Source organism: Pinus tabuliformis, chromosome 2_2, assembly GCF_031772625.1.
Source record: "Pinus tabuliformis cultivar Carrire ecotype Pingquan chromosome 2_2, CPIR1, whole genome shotgun sequence".
NCBI lineage: Eukaryota > Viridiplantae > Streptophyta > Pinopsida > Pinales > Pinaceae > Pinus > Pinus tabuliformis.
Window position 1 is genome coordinate 526,143,093 of NC_142300.1, and position 20,629 is coordinate 526,163,721.

Below are 20,629 nucleotides of genomic sequence, written 5' to 3' on the forward strand. Positions count from 1 at the left end.
TCACTTAAACTATCGCTCTCTTCAGAATCTATGTAAAGAAAATATGGTGACAGGTCTTCCAGTGGTATCTTGCAGAGATGGTGTTTGTTCCGGATGTGTACTCGGAAAACATAATCGGGACAGTTTTGAAAAACGTGCCTCTTGGCACGCCTTAGCCCCTTTACAGCTCGTGCATAGTGATTTATGTGGTCCACTTCCAGTTGCTTCATTCTCTGGCTACAAGTATTTCTTAACTTTTATTGATGATTTCTCCAGATGCACTTGGGTATACTTCTTAAAACTCAAGAGTGAAGTATTTAACATGTTCTTGGCCTTTAAGGCCTTTGTTGAAAAACAATCTGGACATCAAATTCTTAAGCTAAGATCTGATAATGGCAGAGAATATGTTAAAAACACATTCATCAACTTTTGCACTGAGAATGGAATTCAAATGCAACATATTGTTCCATATACTCCACAACAAAATGGTGTAGCTGAAAGGAAGAATCGTACCTTAAAGGAAATGGCTAATTGTATGCTTCAATCTAAAGGACTTAGTCTTAATTATTGGGCAGAAGCAATTAACTGTGAAAATTACATAATAAATCGCACTCCTACTAAGGTTTTAAAGAATATCACTCCAGAAGAAGCATGGAGCTCAATCAAACCAGATGTAAGTCACTTTCGTGCTTTTGGAAGTGAAGCATGGGCCCATATTCCAGATGAGAAACATAAAGCTTTAGAACCTAAGAGTGAAAAATCTATTTTTGTTGGATATTCTGAAGATGTCAAAGGATATAGACTTATTCCACTTAAGTCCAAAAATGTTATCATTAGAAGAGATGTAAAGTTTGCTGAAAATATATCGGCCTGCGAGCCTAGTTCGGCGGATGTGCCACCTCTCCATATCTCTTCTACTTTTGAAAATATTTCTTCTTCAGATGATGAAAGCGAGGATGAAAATCCTCCCCCACCTTCTCAGGATCCTCCTTCAGCTCCTCAGCTTCCAAAATGGGTCTGTGCTACTCGGGATGCAGAAGGTGATCTTGTCAGTGATCCTACAGATCAGCGATGTATGCGTTCTTAGTTCGAGAGAGCCTCTTCTTTACTGGCTCAAGCTTCAGTGAATTATGATCCTGGCACCTTTGCAGAAGCTTCAGGCCATCCAGATTGGGAAGCAGCTATGAATGAAGAATATCATTCATTATTGGCAAATGATACATGGGATCTTGTTCCTCTACCAAAGGGACGAAAACTTGTCAGATGCAAATGGGTTTACAGAACCAAGTATGGACCAGATGGGAAAGTTGATAAACATAAAGCTCGTCTTGTTGCTAAGGGTTTTTCTCAAGTTGAAGGCATTGACTACACTAAAACCTTCTCCCCTGTTGCCAAAATGAACTCTATCCACCTTGTTCTTTCCCTTGCTGCTTCTTTCAAATGGGAAGTCCATCAGATGGATGTTAAATCCACCTTCTTGCATGGGGACTTGCATGAAGAAATCTATATGGAACAACCTATTGGCTTTATACAAACAGACTCCAGCCTTGTATGTCGGCTTAAGAAATCCCTTTATGGTCTCAAGCAAGCTCCTCGAGCTTGGTATGCCAAAATGGATAACTTTCTTTTAGAATCCGGCTTCTCTAGGTGTCATTCTGACAATACTGTCTACACCAAGAAAGTGGGCAAGTCTCTTATCATTCTTGTTCTTTATGTTGATGATCTTATCTTGACTAGTAGTGATCCCAACCTTATAAACCATGTGAAGTCTAGCCTTAAAAGAAAGTTTGAAATGACAGACTTAAGACACTTACATTATTTTCTTGGTCTTCAAGTCTTGCAATCCAAGGAAGGTATTTCCCTTTCTCAGTCCAAGTATGCCTGTGATATTCTACGCCATTTTCACATGGAAGACTATAAGCCAGCCCCTTCTCCCTTTCAGTCTGGAGTCAAAATTTAGGTCACTTGCACTTCTCCTGAAGTTGATGCTACCTTATACCGTCAACTTGTAGGAAAACTTTTGTATCTAACCCATACTCGTCCTGACCTTTACTTTGTTGTTGGCCTTGTTGCTTGGTTTATGCAAAACCCACGTGAAAGTCATTGGAAAGCAGCTAAAAGAATACTTCGCTATGTTCTAGGTACAGTTCAGTTTGGGATTCATTACAGTGCCGAAGCATCTCCTCTATTGGTTGGTTTCACTAATTCCGATTGGGCTGGTGACCCTGATGATCGGAAGTCTACTGCAGGTTATGTGTTCACTCTTGGTTCAGGACCTATTACATGGGCTTGCAAGAAACAAGGTGCCATTTCTCTTTCTTCAGCAGAAGCAGAGTATCATGGTGCCGTAGAAGCTAGTAAGGAAGCCTTGTGGCTTTGTCAGATCCTGTCAGAGTTTGGCTTTCAACAGCAGCATCCGACTACACTTTGGTGTGATAATCAAAGTGCCATTCAGTTATGCAAAGATCCAATCCAACATCAGCGCAGAAAACACATTGAACTGCACATGCACTTCATTAGAAATCTCATTCACGACCATGTTCTTGAAGTGCAATATTGTTCAACAGATGATCAAGTTGCAGAAATCTTTACAAAGGCTCTCACAGAGGCGAAGTTCACTAAACTTCGATTTATGGTTGGAGTTCAGGAAGTTGTCACTAAGGGGGGATAGGCTCTAGTGCCTCCTTCCTTCTCCTATTGTGTCATATTTTTAAATCCTTCAATCCTATCCCAAGTTGTTCTTAAGGGGGGATGTTAGGATATTCCAACACATAGGAAATAGTTAAGTACAACTTGGTCTAGTGTAGAGTTAGGTATAGAGTTAGGTAAAGTGTGTTTCTTTACTATGTACATTTTGTAACTTACAATCCAACGGTCACGATATGTAGTGATCCGACGGTTCATTCTCTCCTCGGTATTACCGACACTTGATTCGTGGCTTAACACCCAATTGGTCCATGATCTCTATTTAAAGAGCATGGAGGGTCATTTGTAGGTTAAGCGTTCATGAGAGAAGCTTATGTAAATTTTCATTCTTTTATTAATAAATTGCCTGAAGTGGTTGCGTTGGCTCAGGCCGTGGACTGTTTCCCTCTTTGAGGGTTTTAACCACATCAAAAGTATTGTTGTATTCATCTGCGATCTGTTTGTGAGCGGTGTCCTTTGGTATTCTGTCTGAGAAACTTACCCTGTAAATTCCTACACTCTGTAGGAAAATGTTCCCCAAGGACAAGTAAAAGTGGTTTTGTCTTGGTCTTCAGGGGCAATCTGGATCTGATTGTATCCATTGAAGCCATCCAGGAAAGAAAAGAATTTCTTTCCTGCCAAAGTGTCTAATACTTGGTCGATGAATGGGAGAGGGAAGTGGTCTTTTTGTGTTGCTTTATTTATTTCTTTGTAGTCCACACAAATTCTCCATTTCCCATTCTTTTTTGGTACCACCACAAGCGGAGAGACCCATTTACTATCGGAGATAGGATAGATGAAGTTGACATCTAAAAGTTTTTGAAGTTCAGCTTTTACCACATCTTTTAGATGAGGATTAAGTCTCCTTTGAGGCTGGCGAACAGGTCTCGCATCTTTTTCTATGTAAATGTGGTGGGTACATAATTGAGGGTCGATTCCTTTCATATCAGGAGAGTCCCATGCAAATGCTTCTTTATATTTCCTCAACAAATGGATGAGCTTCGTTTCTTGTTCGGAGGTGAGGTTGGCATTAATGTTTAAGGTTTTTCCCGGTTCAATTTCCACAATTTTACTATTTGCAACAGAGGTAACAGGTATCATTTGATCATGTGTATCTTTAAGAGGATCTTCTTCTAATTCATTGTCGAATGCTGCCTCTATCATATGACACTATGTGTGGGATCTGGATTCAGTTTGACTAATAAATTTATTAATGGCATCGTCCTCTGTTCGCTCTTTAAAATCAAGTGCCTCTTGTATAGTTAATGGAGATCTAATATTGTCAGTAAGGTGTGATACAGGGTGCTTATCAGTTTTGATCATTGTGACACTTGGCTGTGCTGGAGGATATAAGGCTAAGTTCTTGATATTTACTCCCCTTGTTATGGCCATATTGCCTTGTCAGCAGCCAATATAGGCATCAGCAGTTTCAAGACAAGGTCTACCTAAAATCAATGGGTGTCCATCAAGTCGGCTTTTGGGATTTATTACCAGAAAATCAGTCGGATATTCCCAGGAGTCAACAGATACCATGACATCATGTAGCGTGCCCTATGGCCTAACCATAGATCGGTCAGCCAGCTGTAACAAGGTAGAGGTGGGTTCCACAGATGTAATGCCTAGCTTTTGGCAAGTAGTAGTTGTTAACATGTTGATTGCAGCTCCTAGATCAACTAAGGCATTAGGGAAGGTTTGACCATAGATTTGTACGGTGACTATTGGATTTCCTGGGTCTTCGTATTTAATGGGCATTTCTTTTCCTGATAATAAGTCAGATAGAGTGCCAACTACTTGGACTCTTGGATTGTTTGTTGCATTCTTCCTTGGTTTCTTTACACACAATTCTTTGATAGTCTTTGCATATATCGGAATGTCTTGAATGGCTTGGAGGAATAGAATTTTTATGTACAAATTTTGTAATTCTTCCAAAATGTCAAAATCAAGATATTGTGTGGGTCGAGGTATGATTAATTGTTCTGGGAATGGGGGAGAGGATTTGGTTGTTTGGTTATGAGTTTATTATTTGTTCACGGTAACTGATTTTCAACATGGGCTATCCTTTCTCCCTCAGTTTCAATAATACGCCCAGATCTTAACTGAAGATCATTACACTCCTTCAGATCAGCTCCTATTTCTGATGTTTCTATTATTTGGACAGATTGGACCAGTCTGTTATTTGGATTGGGGTTGGGTTGGGCTGGGAGTTGCGGTCTCAGATTAGACTGGGGATTTTGTTGTAGGGCTGGCAGTGTAGGTTGAGGAAGCGGCATGGTTCCTACTGGCTGATGCATCGGTCTTTGCCAGTTTGTCTTCCAGGTTGAACTTTGTGAAGTAGGCGGAGTCCATTGTGGTGGGTATGCGTTACTTTGCCAATATGGTGGAGTATAGGGAAAATTCGGCCAACCAGATGGGCTTGCCTGATTCAGCCACAGGGTTGATGAAGGAAACGACTGAGGTGACCAATTTGGGGGTGGGGGTTGGGATTGACTTTGCCACATATTATATTGTTGAGCATTATACTGCGGAGACTGAAAAGAAGAGGTCGGGTCCGAAAACATACCAGATTGTCGCGGCTGCCACTAACGGCACTGGTTGAGCAAATATATCGATTTTGGCTCTTCTTCTACTTCCTTATATACTGCTTTTAATCTGGGAAGTGAGGGACAACTTTCCATAAGGTGATCTTTTGTGCAGATGGCGCATGTTCGGACTGCATCTAGTGGACACTCCTTATGGCTATGTTTCTTCCTACATCGGGGACAGAAGATTGCCAAATTCTGTTCTGCCTCCATTTGCTTCTGCTTGGCTTGCATAACATCAAGTTGTGTAGTTAGCGTCCCTATTATATCAGTTTTAAAATTTTCCAATAGATTTCCAATTTCTGCACGCGTTACTCCTTCTGTCGAAATTTTATTATCTCTTACAAACCGATCATGTTCTTCCAGTTTCAATCTTGTGCTGCCTCTCGAACTCTCAATACATAAGTCAATAATGTCAGCAAAATTTTCCTGATAAATATCTCCTTTTCCCATAATATTTAATGTTTCGATCCGTTGTTCCTTCATGCCCCTAATTAATGTTGTTTTTAACACGTTATCAGGTAAAGTTAGTGATGCATAAGGAAATCTTTGAAGATTATACTGAAAACATTCCACATACTCCTCTAATGTTTCATTTGGTCTAGCTACCATCTGGAAAATTTCATCCTTCAGTTCTCTAGACCTGATATTTCTTTAGAAAAGATTCTTTCATTTGATCCCAATTATTTATAACCCCGCCACCTAATCCCATAAACCATCTTAAGGCAGCCCCTTTTAATGTAGATGGAAATAATTTTAGTTTCTGGGGGTTGGTGGTGTAATCATATCCCCTACACAACACATCGAACTCAAATAGAAATGCATCCGGATCTTCTGAGGTAAGACCGTGGAATGTAGGGATATGTTGAAGAGAGATTGCTTTCATGGGCACATTTGCTGCAGTATCCACTATGGGGTATTGCAATGTAGAGGTTTGGGTGTTTGGCTAGTTTTGAGCCATTTGGTCGAATATATGCCAATAACCTTCTGGGATATCTAGGAGGGTATTCCTAGGTTGAGAAGGAATGGCTTTAACAAGACTGGTTTTAATAACACTTCCTTTGTCTAGGATAAGGAGAGTGCTTAATGTCTGAGGAGATTGAGTTTCTTCAACAATGACTTTTGCAGCACTTCCCTTGTCTGGGTTGTTTAATGGCTGAGTTGTCCCAAGAGGAGACCTTGGTTCCTCAGTTTCCCCTGTTTCTCCTCCTCCTTCACAAAGATTGCTGAAATTCCCTTCTTGCAATAGTTCTGGAGTAGAATTTTCAATTTCTTGAAATTCATGCTCTTTAGTTTGACTATGCACCTCAACAAAGGCTACAGATGGTGATCCTATGGCTTGAAGGGAACTAGTAGGTTGTCTAGAAATAACTTTTCTGGCTCCTACTGAAGGCTGATATTCTGCTTTCTTGATGATTTTGTCTATGAAGGTTGATCGGCCAAGGGTCACCGACCCCTCAGCTTTTTCTGGCTTGGGTAGAGTTTTGGAATTCTTTTCTGGCTTTTTCTGCTTAGTCATGCACACAAATCAACTACTAGATTCTACCCAAACAAAACAGTAGCAAATCTGTATGAAATTGGGCAGGGGAGCAGGGTCGTTACATGCTCCACGCGTAGGTTCTTACCTTCCGTTTTTAAAACCCAATTCTTCCCTAACATGTTCTTACACTACTCTGAAAAAAACAAATGGCTACACTCTTTCCCCGGAAACGACACCAAAATGTGGAGCTATAAAAAGGGTCTCTTTCAAATCTAATTACCTCACATTAGTTGTCAATCCAGGAACGTTTTGTTATTTCAAAGAGTGTCTCAGTCTGAGGCTATCATTTGTTAGAGTAATGCTAGTAGTACAGTGTTCAGAAATACAAGAGTTAACGGATGCTTGTTTACAGTAAACTACTTCCAAAGATTAAACTACTCATTCAGAAAACTAAGCAAGTTATCAGTCAAGGGTTCAGTAGCAGTAACTCATCCCTTTGTAAACTGATGGAACTAAGGTAAATCAGAGAACATATCGTGGATCTGGGAGCCAGGCAATAAATGTCAGTGCTCACTACAGCCCTGTACTGTTCTTCACACCAAAATAACAAAGAACAGGAAATAGAACGACAAGTAAGAAATGGAACAATAAAATAAGAAATGGAACGGAAAATCTGAAATGGAATAGAAAACCTGAAATAGAACAACAAACAGGAAACTGTAACAGCAACTAAGTCTAGCAGGCAGTAACACCTTAGTCTACAAGATCAAATGCATGAATCGTGACCTACAGGAATTGAATGGCAATCCTTCACTCTTAAGAACAAATTGAACAACACACCAAAATGGAACAGCACTGATTAATGATAAATTATAGAACAATACTTCAAAACCATATATGCACACTGCACGCCTTTTTAGTAACCTGATCTTGGTAAACCAGTTATCACTCTTAGTTATAAAAGATTACGACTGCATTTCAGAATGGAACAGCAATGTCTATAGATCCACAATTGCAAAGAACATAATCGCTAAGATGAATTCCGTAATACCAATGAATAAGTACACGGCACAGAGGCTCTGTAATTGAACAACAATATTATTCTGTAAAGACTGACAGTATTATATCAACACTTAGAAGAACAGTGATACGTTGCAGAGTCAATGCAATAGTTCTGTCTCAGTAAAGTAATCATAACAGAGCATGTGATGTAAACTAACAAAACACATCAAATTACCAAATCACGCTGATAAGAAAACCACGCATAAACCGAACGTAATAGTACAGGAGCAAGTGTCCTCCAAGGCCGGGCCCTTAGCCTCCAGGGGTACACCACTTGAAGTTATTCCAAACTCAGAGATGAAATAGTAACCAAGTTTGTATTAATGCATAAAGCGAAATTACAATAGATCGGTTCTTAACGAGACTCGATGATCAAAGTTTTGATCTTAAAGGAAATTACATAAAACATAACCAACTCCTCGTCGAGCTAACAGTGCTTCCCCTTTTATAAGGGTGAAGGCGGAGATATCTAAGTGTAGAAATAGATAAAACAACGATCCCTCAGGATCAAGGATCCTGAGGGATTCGCTGAACCGTTAGTCCTCAGTCATCTCCTTCCTTTCTTGCGCCAAGACGATATCTCCACTTCCTTTCCAGGGTTGATTCGCTTTGATTTGCTTTGCCTTGTTTGCATACAGTCTCCCGTCAAAGGGACAGCGGTTAACCCGTCCTTGTCCTTTCCTTTGGAATGGAAAATTCTCGTTTTTCCTCCTTCCTACATAAGGAAATGACAATTGTCAGTGTTTTCGTCTTGTATATTAATCTTACATGTTTTATTACAATTCCTTATTGTTTTCTGAGTTCATGATGCAAAAAGGTTTGTAAGTTCTAATGAAAAGATGCTGAAATAATTACCAAAAACATACCTTCTTTAGTAGTCCACATCAACCTGTCGCTAGAAGTGAGAAACTTGGCATTGAGGTATGCAAGCTTCAAAGTACTAAAAGGTTTGTTTCTAAGTCAACTTCTTGGATAATGAGTTGATGTCGACAAGAAGTGACTTGTCGTAGGAGGGCCTTAATGTATCCCACATCTACGACACGAAACGAAGCAAATGATTTTCTGGAGGTGGAAACGATCTGACGACACAAAGTTCAGCAATGGCGGTTATGAAAAATGGAGGTTGAAGGTATTGCAGTGGATGAGACCTTAACTGGATGGTGAATTCTCGACTAAATGACTTCTCTTGAACATATCGGCGACACTGAGATGGATTGGTAGCGTTAACCCCAAAAATGGATGGTGTGAAAGACCAATGGTGAAATGACCGGTGAATGGAATAACCCAACCCGACTCAATCATGGTGATGGAGTGAAAGTGTCATGTTCAAGAGTGACTTGCTACCATAAAATTCTTCAAGTTTTCTTCCCTTTTCCCCCTGAGTCATTGATCACCAGCACCTCTTTATTTTTGTCAAGCTTGAGGTGGATAACATATGCTTGTTCTATAATTTCCCTTCGGGCAAACCTGTCGCTATGTTTTAGCAAGTCTAGCGATAGTGAAACTCATTCTTGTCCGGGTGGACAAGTTTGTTGCTATTGCTTTAACGAGTTTAATGACAAAGACAACTCGGTCCTTTTCATGTTTAGAGATTTTGAAAAGGGACAAAAAGGAAACTCCAATAGTTCTTTTTCATAGCATAATCCCTTAGGTCCGAAAAATATTAAAATAATACAAAAGGGATGACTTTTCGATCACTTTAGCAAGCTAAAAAAGACAAACGCTAGAACTTTTTTGTGAGATAATCCCTCAGGTCCGAAAAATATTAAAATCTACATGAGGGATGGCACTTTTGATTACTTTAGTGAGCTAGAAAGGCCAATAGCTTGACAATATTTTCATATTTAACAAGTCTGAAGAGCGTTTAAAGAGGACTCATTTTTTAGGAATGAGTGGTGTCTAGGGTAGCAACTCGTTATGGATAAGCTTGGAACTTCTCAAAACATGGTGATGTGAAGAGGGTGGCTAACAGGGCCACTCGTCGCAGTTGTTCCTCAAAAATTTAAACAATCAATTGGAAGCATATGATCAGCCAAGAGAATGGAGGTGATGGCAGGAACACAACCAAGGCTCAAAAAGCTGATAGCAGGGCAATCACAAAGGTTATTTACCGAGGGTGGATTCATTTTTTAACGAGCTTGAACTCTGGAGGAACATATTCTCAGGTAGGTGGGTTCATTTTTTAATGAGCTTGAACCTTGCGGAAAGTATGCTCAGTGGGATGCGGGTTCATTTTTTAACGAGCTCAAACCTTGTGGAAAGTATGCTCATACTTTTAGATTTCCTTTTTGTGCGAACTAGAAATGACCAAACAAAAAAGCTAAAAAACTAAAAAGCTAAGGAACCACTGAGGTTAGGTAGGATGATTTTTTGTCAGCAGTTTAGATAAAACACTTCCTTTGCTTCATCCGCAGCATAGACGAAGGTGAATGGTGTGTCAGACTAATCACCTAACCTGAGTTAAAAAAACTAAAAAGCTAAAAAAGATAAAAAGCTAAAAAATGAAATTGGTCATTTTTAGCTTGCATAAAAAGGTTTGCATGCCCCCAGGCATCGAGAAAAGGAGAGTTTCCAGTAACCATATGGAAATCACTATGGTTAAGCAGGATGGTTTTAGTCGGCGGTCAAAACACTTCCTGGGATTTGTCCATCAAATACACAAAGGTGAATGGTGTGAGATAACACTTCCAATCACATAACCTACAAGGAAACCTATCTTTTCAGCTGGGTTCGTCTGTCAAAGTAGACAAGGGTGCATGCCCCCTAAGCTTTGTTACATTCACCAGACTACTCGAGGTAATTAGGTGGATGGAATGAAGGTTCGAGAGACACTCTTGATGCAAAAGGACCATTTAGGGATGATGATTGACTTGGAGTTATGCTTGAGCCCGGAAATGAAAGCTGGTCAATAGTGACAATTTTGCCTTCATGTGGGAAACACATCACTCGAAAGAGTGTTGAAACAATAGCCTCCATGTTGTAAACATAGTCACGCCCAAGGAGTAGATTGTAATCTAACGACCCTTGGACTACCATCATGTTCAAGTGAACGGATTTCCTTCCCAAAGTTATCGGTAACTTAGGAAGGATCCCTAATGATCGACTGGTTCCTTTATTAAAGCCTGACAAATTCTGTGTAACATGCATAGTGATGGTGAACCAAGCGCTTTCCAAGTAGTTGAGGAAAGGATACTCATTGATGCACCCTCATCTATGATTATTCCAGACATGATCATTTTGTAAACTTGTACTATGATCCAGAATGGTACATAAGAAGGAAGGCGAGATCTCGCTAGTCGATTCCAATCAAAGGAAATGACTAGATTGCTTGGAGGGGGTACCGAATAAACGGTTGAATTAACCCCTAGAGTAACGGGAACTGGGGGATTTTCCCCCTATTGTGAAGAAACGGGCAGATTCCCCCATGTTCATCTGACTCTGAAGTAACGAAAAGAATTTGAACAGTATCATTCTCATTCTCTTCGAGAAGGATATGATCTTCTGAAGGTAAAACTAGGTCAAATACCATCTCAACCTATTAACTTTGGTCCAGTATGGACTCAAAATATTCACTCTCAATGATAGGTGTTTCGACTGACGGTTGAGTTATGTCAGTTGGATTTTCAACTAGTAAAGGACTTGGGGAGAGTTTCTTGTATCCATCTGGAAGTAACTGCGGTGAAGCAGGACGGTTATGCAAGACTCTTTTGGCCTCACCCAAAAAAGGACAACGGGGAAGGGTATGGTTCCCTTCACATAACTCACATGGTACTTTAACCTTTCTTTTTTGTCTGTGAACTTCACTATCACTAGTTGATGGTGTATTATCAACATGATCAGCAAAGGTTGATGACATCGGTTGGTGCAAATGGGGGGACCATTCTCTCAAGATCCGAGGAATGCACGGAAAATCTCGATGAAAATGGTCTCCTCTACAGATTATGCATGGAAATCTGGGTTTAGGAGCTTTAATGTGCGGATTTTCACCAGCTGATGCATCCAAATCTATGGTTGCTTGGTTGCCCCCTTGTTGAATTGGCTTCTTCTTCTTCTCCTTACCTTTCTTCTTCTTCTTAGCCACTTGGTTATTAGCATCACTACTTTCACCAAGCAAAGAGGAAGAAGGGGAGGGAGAAACAAACGAAGAAGAAGGCGAAGGGTCAACTTTAGTATCAACTGGATGCTGATTCGATTGCTGAGGAATCACATTATTTTGAACCATAGAGGTCGAGAACAGCCATACTGGCAGGCCAATGGTAAGTCCCAGAAGGGACAAAGTGGCCATATGAGGAGCACCAATATTTCCCCAAGATGTAAAGGGACTAGGATTCCCCTCGAGAGGGATTCCTTAATTGGTGGACTCCATTATCTCAATCTAAGATCAACGAAGGAAACAAGGATGTTGTTCCAAATTTAATAAATTTTAATGACGCTTTGACACAACTTTTCTTTTTCAATTTTTAAGAGTCAAGAAAAATCTAACGATGACTCTAGTCCCCTTCGATTTTTAATGAGCCTAAAGTGACAAGTTCTCAGATGGACCTTTTCTTTTAAAGAGTCGAAAAGGAACGAAAGTGACTACTCTGGAAATCTAGACAGAGGGATTACCAAACCAATCGCAAAACTGCAAGAATAGGGAGAATTACAACCCAGCTATCTGATCCAGCATCATCCTCCTAGCATCAAATCTCTCTTCACCTCATGAAAATCAAGATCACCCAACAATACAATGCTCTTTCTCAGATACAAACTATCAGCACTTCCTTAAAAATTACAAAGTTCCAGCCCCCGGATCTCTTAGATGAGGGATCCATTTATAGATGAATGCAAGGGTGTGAGTCATCTCTGGGTTTTTGATTAGTGTCATTCCACTTGTTTTTTTGGTTCCACTTGGAGATTTCTTGGATCTCTTACTCATCCTTGGGCGAATTTAGAGAGGCAAGTGTCATAGGAGAAGTTTCTAGAAGATTCCATGAGCATCCACTTAGCAAACTGTCTCGAACATTTGTCCATTCTCGCTCATCGCACCCCATAGAAGGCCTCTTCAGTATGCATCGCACCTAGCTAGTGTAGGAGTTAGTATGCATCGCACCCTGACAGTGGAGCAGTCAGTATGGTCCATTTTTTTCCAGTTATGAGTGGTTTTTCAGGTGGAACTTCTGGGGAATGATTTAATCAGTTGACCATGATCCTTTAGGGTATGAAACAACACTTTTAATGTTAAAGAGCCCTAGTTTATCGACATATAAGATTGGGGTTGCAGTGCCCAAATATGTCTATAACATACGCTCTTCCTTCTATAAACCCATTACATTTGTCTTCATCATCATTCATTACTTCTCTTAGACATCCTAAGACACACCTATTTATACAGTCCCATGGTCCGTGGACCATGGGTAGATCTTCAAAAATTGACACAACTTACATAAAAGAAGGGTAAAACCCTTTATAACACTTTAACTATCTGCGCGCTTCGCGACCACCACTTGCAAAGACTTTACATTTTATACAACAAAACTTGGGCTTGTTCCCCAAAACTTGGGATTTTGTCCCAAAATTGACCCTAGGGGACCCCATCCCAACATTCGTAGAATGCTTGTAGAGACCATTGTGTGAGGATTCATTATAAGTGGCTAAGCGGGACCTTTCACTTGCCAGAGGAGGAACCATGGAAGAATTGCTACAATGCCTCCAAGTCCTGCGAGCCAATCCATTTTGTAGGAACTTCACAGGTTTCTTCGTAGCAAGAAGGCACTCCAAAGGAAGCACCAAAAAAATATCACAACGGAGTGCATGAGAAGGGAAAGAGGAAAGTTGTGCACAATCCAGGGGGAGAAAGAAGCTGCAAGATGAAAGAAAATATAATCATTATGAGAATGGCTATAACAACAGAGAAGAAAATGAAATAGAGGGTGAAGGAAAAAAAATGAAAGCAGAGGGACAAATGAGAGCATAATATATTGGAGGAAGAAAGGAAGAAGAGGAAAGGCGAAAGGAAATAGCATAAGAAATAGCACAGAGACAAGATAAAGAGCTAGAACAGAACTGACAATGAGAGGAGGAGAGAAAATAGATGTAGGACAAAGATCTCACTTAAGAGATAGAGGATTCAATCAAAATTTAACACATGGAGGAACTATAGCCACAAAATCAAGATGTCAACCTAATGCCCAATACACAATAGGTCACCATTTAGTCTCTCCATCCTCTAGAAGAACAACCTCCAAGCGAGGAAGAGGAATTTGTTCCTCTTGATGATGGTTCAATTATGGATATGTACAATCTAACTTATGAAAAGCTTCAAAAAAATATTGTACAAGAGAGGAATAAACATTTTTTGGATGACCTTGCATATCCTGCATATGTCATAGAAAGGGTGATTGTGACAGACACCAAAAAAAATCCTAGTACCATTTTCGTAGCCAACTTGGCCTTCGCATGTGCTTCGAAGTCAAACATGGAGTATTTGATGGTCAAGAACAAACAGCTGACAAAGAACTTGCAGGTTTCTAGGAAAGAGGTTGAACAAATCCTAGCAAAGGTATAGAACGCAGCATCTGCACTGGTTCATTTGCAAGAACTAAAGGAAGCGATACTTAGAATCTCCATGCATTGCACTTGACTTTCCGCAAACTCACACACTTCTTCCCACCAAAGTCACCATACACTACTCTATGTGTTATAACAGCCAAGGCACATCATTAAAACCCATTGCATCGACATCTGGGTCATATTCTAGATGGGAGTCCTACACCAAATGGTGTGAGGTCTAATTAGGACTCATATTGGGGAGATCCCCTAAATGTTGTCCAGTCAAACACTGTCAACATTTCTGGCACTAGAAGGAGGTCCAGATGACAAGTTGAGCCCATGAAGTATGTTTGAACTTTCGACACCTTTAATGGCTTATTCCCAAATCTTAACCCCGACATGTTTTTTCGCAACTGCAAATCTCAAAGTGCCCATAGGAATAATTCATGACTTGAAAAATTTGAAATTCAATGGCGAGGGTGGAACAACCATTCTCGAGCACATCGCTCATTTCTTTAAATTTTACACAAAACACAATATTCACTATGAGGATACTCTGTGTAGGTTTTTCATCCTCACGTTTGAAGCATGCATAAAGGAATGGTGTTACACATTTCCAACCTCTTCCATACACTCTTTCAAATATCTTGTCAAATATCTTTACCGGGCCTTTGACAGGTATGATTATAAATCTGTTTTCAAGAAAATCATGCGATTGTCAAAAGAACCTGATGAATCTCTTGATGATTTCCATGATCATTTTATTCATTTTTGTTTTGAATTTTCTAAAGATGATATTGATTAGAATTTAATGAAAGAGAAATTCAAATTTCTTTTTCACATTTTGATGGATCTGCACAAATATGATCCTTTCGAAATTCTCCCAACATACCTCGGTTATAGAGCTTCTAAATTTGCGATGAATGAAGTTGTTGTTACAAGTGACTCTTCATCTTCCCCTCATCTAACAACTGCATTTCCACAGGTTGAGGTGCAGAACTTGATATTTCATCCACTGATTTACCACCATCTTCTCCTACCCCACATACTTAAAATTTCAGCGTAGGTTTGGACTGTGAATCTGATGTTTGTGATGATTTGTTATCTTTTCATCCTCAATCCATTGATTCCTTCGGTCCTCTTGATTGTGATTTGTTTGGTTCCCTTATTTCAATTGTTTCTATTGATGTTTATGAGGATCAATTTCATGATGGATTTAGTGTTGAGCAGCAAACCTGCGAGATCATTTATGATGACTATGTGTGGGAGTCTATCTCTCAACAAAAATCTACAATGAAGGATTATTTTTCTCCTTCCACACCTCTCCCTCATTATCTTGAGATATTCCACAATTCTGTCATTCATGTTGAATCTTTCAAAGAATCAGTTTTTGATGATGTTATTTCTGATCACAATCAAAACTCATGGGACTTCAGTGCCACACCCGAATGCAAAGAGGAAAAATATTCTCTTCTCAATCTTCCCAATCATCTAATCAATGTGAAGAATTAGAGGGTGAAATTTCTTGTTTTCAATCTTCCCCTCTTTACGATTCTTCAGATCATGAGGATGCCTTTATTTTTTATCATGAACTTTTTGATCATGGCTTTCGTGATCTCTTCATTGACTCATATGGTCACGAATTAGGTCTTTCAATGGTTGATCTTTCTAGGTCACCAGTCTTTGGTGATCTATCTTCTGATGTTTTGAAACTTCCATAAGATGTCAACGCACTTCAACCTGAGCTGATGGTTATTTTAGGTTCTCGCAGTCTTGAGTCCAGTTCCAATTCTGATTAGAACAATAATGTATCTTTCAAGGCTCCTCATCACACCTCTGCACAAATTGATAATCTATATATTCCACAATTTTTTCATCCTCAATCTATCTTGCACGATCCCATCGCTCAATCATTCAAGGGGTCATACTTGGTGAGCTCTATTGCAAAATGCAAGTTTTCTTCATTCTTTATGTTCGCCCAGTTTACAAGTTCGAAAGATTGTTCTTGTGTGTCGTAGGGTCACACGTGTTCGAACACCATAATTATTTGCAGAGTGCTTTGCATCTTCTTTTCTTTCATATTTTTCTGTGTGCATTTTCAAACTTCAAATGTCATGGTATGTATTACCTTATCTTTCTTATATGTGGTTATTTTTCAAAATATTTCTCTATATGCATTCCCTCGCATATATAGGCTAGTCGATGCATCGATGGTTACACTAAAAAACTCATTTTACGTAGGTCTGGCCTATTCTTAGTTAGTGTAGGAGTATGGGTAGTTTTTTGTTTACTTTTTTTTGTTTTGTTTTGTTTGATTTAATTTCTACCCTGCTCTTTTGTTTCTTTCAGTTGAAGGATAACGTCTGCATGAGACCGTGTTTGGTTTTTGAAGCAAGCATGGTGAAGTTTACGAGGAAGTTGTGCTACTGCCAACACTTGGTTATTTGTTTATCTCCTATCTTTGTGTGAATTTTTCATATTTTATTTGATGATGCCCTGATGGAAAATACGTTCTTTTCATAGAAAACCATAGTGGAATCACGACACTGGAATCTATAACTAGTACCTCTTACTCTAATTAGTCTTTTATTTTTGGTTCCTTATCGAATAATTCGAGTAGAGTAAGAAGGGGATGAAACTTTAACAAGTATATAATAGGTATATAAATATCCTTCTTTGAAGGGAGAACCTCTTCTGATCTCAATAAATCAGGATCTCTCTTCCACCTCATAAATTAATAAGTGCCTATGCATAGTTCTTTGAACAAAATGAAAAAATACTAAAAAAATTATTATAAATAAATAAAAAATAAAATAAAATAAAATAAAGGGAGAAAGAAGAGAAAGGCTTCCTGTGCGGAGATGTGAAGCAATCAACTTCGTCAGGGTACTTTCTAGGCTTGCTAGCAGTGGAGTAATGTTTGTGTTCCTAAGGTGACTCCATCGGGGTACTGTCTAGGCCTACTAATAGTGGAGAAATGTTAGAGATGAAAAATAAGACTTTGACAATTATTTTCACTCGTGTATCTATATACTCCCCAGCCCCAATTGAAACAAATTAGTTTCACTTGGCTTGGTTAAGTTTTCTGCTAATGAAGAGAATGGTAGGGACTATATCTTTAACACAAACTAAGTGAAGAAGCTATGACAATCAATGAACTAAAAAATAAATCCTGAAGAGTTAGATCTGTTTTGCATGAGACGAGATTTATACAGAGAGCTAGAGTTCTACTAGTGTGTCGCCAAGTGTTGTAGAGGCTAAAACCACCCTCCAAAATTTTTCCCATGCTTTGATTTTAGAGCCTTCCTTCTGTCCACATGAGCTTATCTTTTACTGTCGTCAAGTATTCAAGTTATGATCAAGACTTATATTTTCATGCTTTGCTTGTAATGTACTGATTTTTGTTTGACATCTTTCAAACTTAAGCTAAATTCTAACTTGAACTTGTAGCATAGCTGGCTTGCCTCCATAAACTGTGCAATTCTTCTTAGCAGGCTAGCTTGATCTTGAGAATTTTAAAATTCTATATGGCATCCCAACCTTGATGACGGAAACTACGCAAAACATCCCTTGAGCTCAGAAACTGCATAATGCATTGAGTCAAGAAGTTTCCCAGTCCTCGAGAATTGCAAAATCATTCTTATCAGTGTGCATGCAAGTTTCCCAAAAAAAGAAAAATAAAAAAAGAAAAATAAAAAAACAAAAAATAAAAATAAAAATAAGCATCCCTATAAAATAGGGATTAATTACTTAGTTTCCCAAAGGTGGTACACTTACTATTTTTGGAACTTTATGCCAAGTGTTGCTTTTTCCTTGATTTTAAGCATTCGCTTCATAAGCCCTAATCAATCTAAATCTATATAATGGATGCCCCTAGAGCTCATTTGTACATTCGATCTTGGAGCTCTGTCATTCCCAAGGAGACCAAGGAGCCTTCGATGGAGTTTGCGGCACTTTTTCAGGTGAGTTTTTCTTTTTCCATCCTTTGTCTCTTTTTCCTTCGATTTTTGTCGTTTGGCTTCTGTGAGTACTATTTTGCTTACTTCTTTTCATGGTTGTTGGATTTTTAATGTATATTAGCTTTTAAAAGTGTTGGTTCAATCGGTTGTTCAACTTTTACAAGTGTTGCATTAGTTTTATTGTTTTTTCCAGTAAGGGGTCATCATTGTGGCGACTCTTCTTACATGTTTGTTTTTCCTTTTTGCATGTTAATATCTCTCACTTGTTTTTCACTGATCTATCCATACTTAGTCAGATCTGCACTTTAACATGCACCATCACTCAGATCTACTTGTTTCCCACACTCTCACCAGGTAGATCTAACCTTTCCTTGGCCCATTTTCACCTTATCTAGTTGGGCATTGCGCAAGTCTAAGGCTCAATCTCTCAGCTTGGCCTCTGAGACTATGTAATGCATAGTATAGCCTAACCCAACTATGCATTATGTAGTTTCATGGCTCAGGCATGTCTCATTGGCCACTAAGACTATGCAATGTGCAATCTCTCCCACAGTTTGACCAAGTTGGAATGTGCATTGTGCAGTCTCTAGCCTCAAGTTACATCACTAGCTGCTAAGAATGCACAATGCACAGTTCCCATAGCTATTCTCCCTCCCTTCACTTCCATAATTTCACAATCATCTTAATCAGTTCACTGGCTTGTTGCTTGATCTTGCTTTGAAAATTGATTTGTTGAAGCTAATTTATGCTTGCCATGAGTGTTTTTTCCTCCCACATGTATTGTAGGTGTTGAGAACTTCTCTTCATCATTCAGTGTTATCATGGCACCCAAGAGAACTACTTAAAAGGGTACCACAGAGAGAAGCATTGGGGAGGAAGTTGATAGTACGCTAGTTTACTTACCAATATACTCAGACACTCAACTATTTGTAGAAAAGAAATCATATATCACATGACATAAGGTGAATGAAATTTTCTCAGCAAAAACCTTGAAAGTAGATCTGGAAGACTAACAAGTGTATGTTAATATCTAGAAGTCGAGGTTACACAGGGTTGCATGCAGTTAACCAACATTCAGATGTGCATATGTTATTAGCTGGATATATTTTCACACGAATCCAAAGACTATGACTATGGGCAGTACCAGTGGAAGGAGGCTTGCTTCTTTTTTGGTAGTAGACTATCATTTCATGTACAATTTACCTGAGCCAGAATCGCTCATGGATTCATACTTCTATGCAAAAACCGACTACTTGAGAACCAAGGAGAATGTTAAAGGATGGGTGAAAGAGAAAACATTTTTTTGTTAGACACCCACCAAAAACTACAAGAAAAAATCTTTCAGGAGGGCCTATCAGCTCTTGATAGTTTGATGTTGCCAAATCTACGGTCAGCAGAGCACTGAGACCTTTCCTAAAGGGTGGGCTTTCTTATTGGACCAGGTGGTGAATGAAGGTAAACTATTCAAATGGTCATATTTGTTGGAACAATAGCTCTGGATCTATGTATATAACACCCTTAGTCCTCTGAAGGATGAGAAAACAAGATTTTACATGTCTGCATATCTACTAGATGCAATCTGTGCACACAATGCATTCCCTGGCATGAATTAGACTTGGACACCATGGGAGCCTGTTGTGTATGTTTATTGCAAGCTACTTTCAGAGTGTAGCCACAGAGGAGTAATGGAGAAGATAACTGATCACTTCCTCATTCTATTGTATAATATGATATTTGAGGAAGATCCACCTTGCATGTCACATGGGGAAATGGAAGCAGTATTGCAGATAGCAGATTGATTTGCCTCACTGGATGGCACTTTCCTCAGGGCTTTCAGTGGATAGAAGTCTTCGTATCTTTTACCGAGGTATGCCACCGATAATCTAGTCATGCAAGAAGTTGTGTATCATCTCTCCATGGGGTTGTCAACAACTTTGCACAGGAAGAAGAAAGCACCTTGGCCTTCTCTTCCTATGAAAATTGGATTGTATGAGATCAAGAGCCTGAAGGTCAGGATACCAAAGAGAAGATGATAGAAAAGTTTTCATTCAGTAATTTGGAGTTGAATCCGTACGATCCCCAGAATTTTTGTAGAGACCACTATGCAACGATTCATTATAGTAGATAAGCGAGACCTTTCACTGGCTAGAGGAGAAACCATGGAAGCATTGTTACAATGCCTCCAAGTCCCACGAGTTGATCAATTTTGCAAGAACTTCACAGGTTGTTCCGCAACAAAAAGGAACTCCATAGACAACACTAGTAGAATATTGCAACCCAGTGCATGAGAAGGGAAAGAGGAAGGTTGTGCACAGTCCAGGGTGAGAACAAAGCCGCAATATGAAATCAGATCC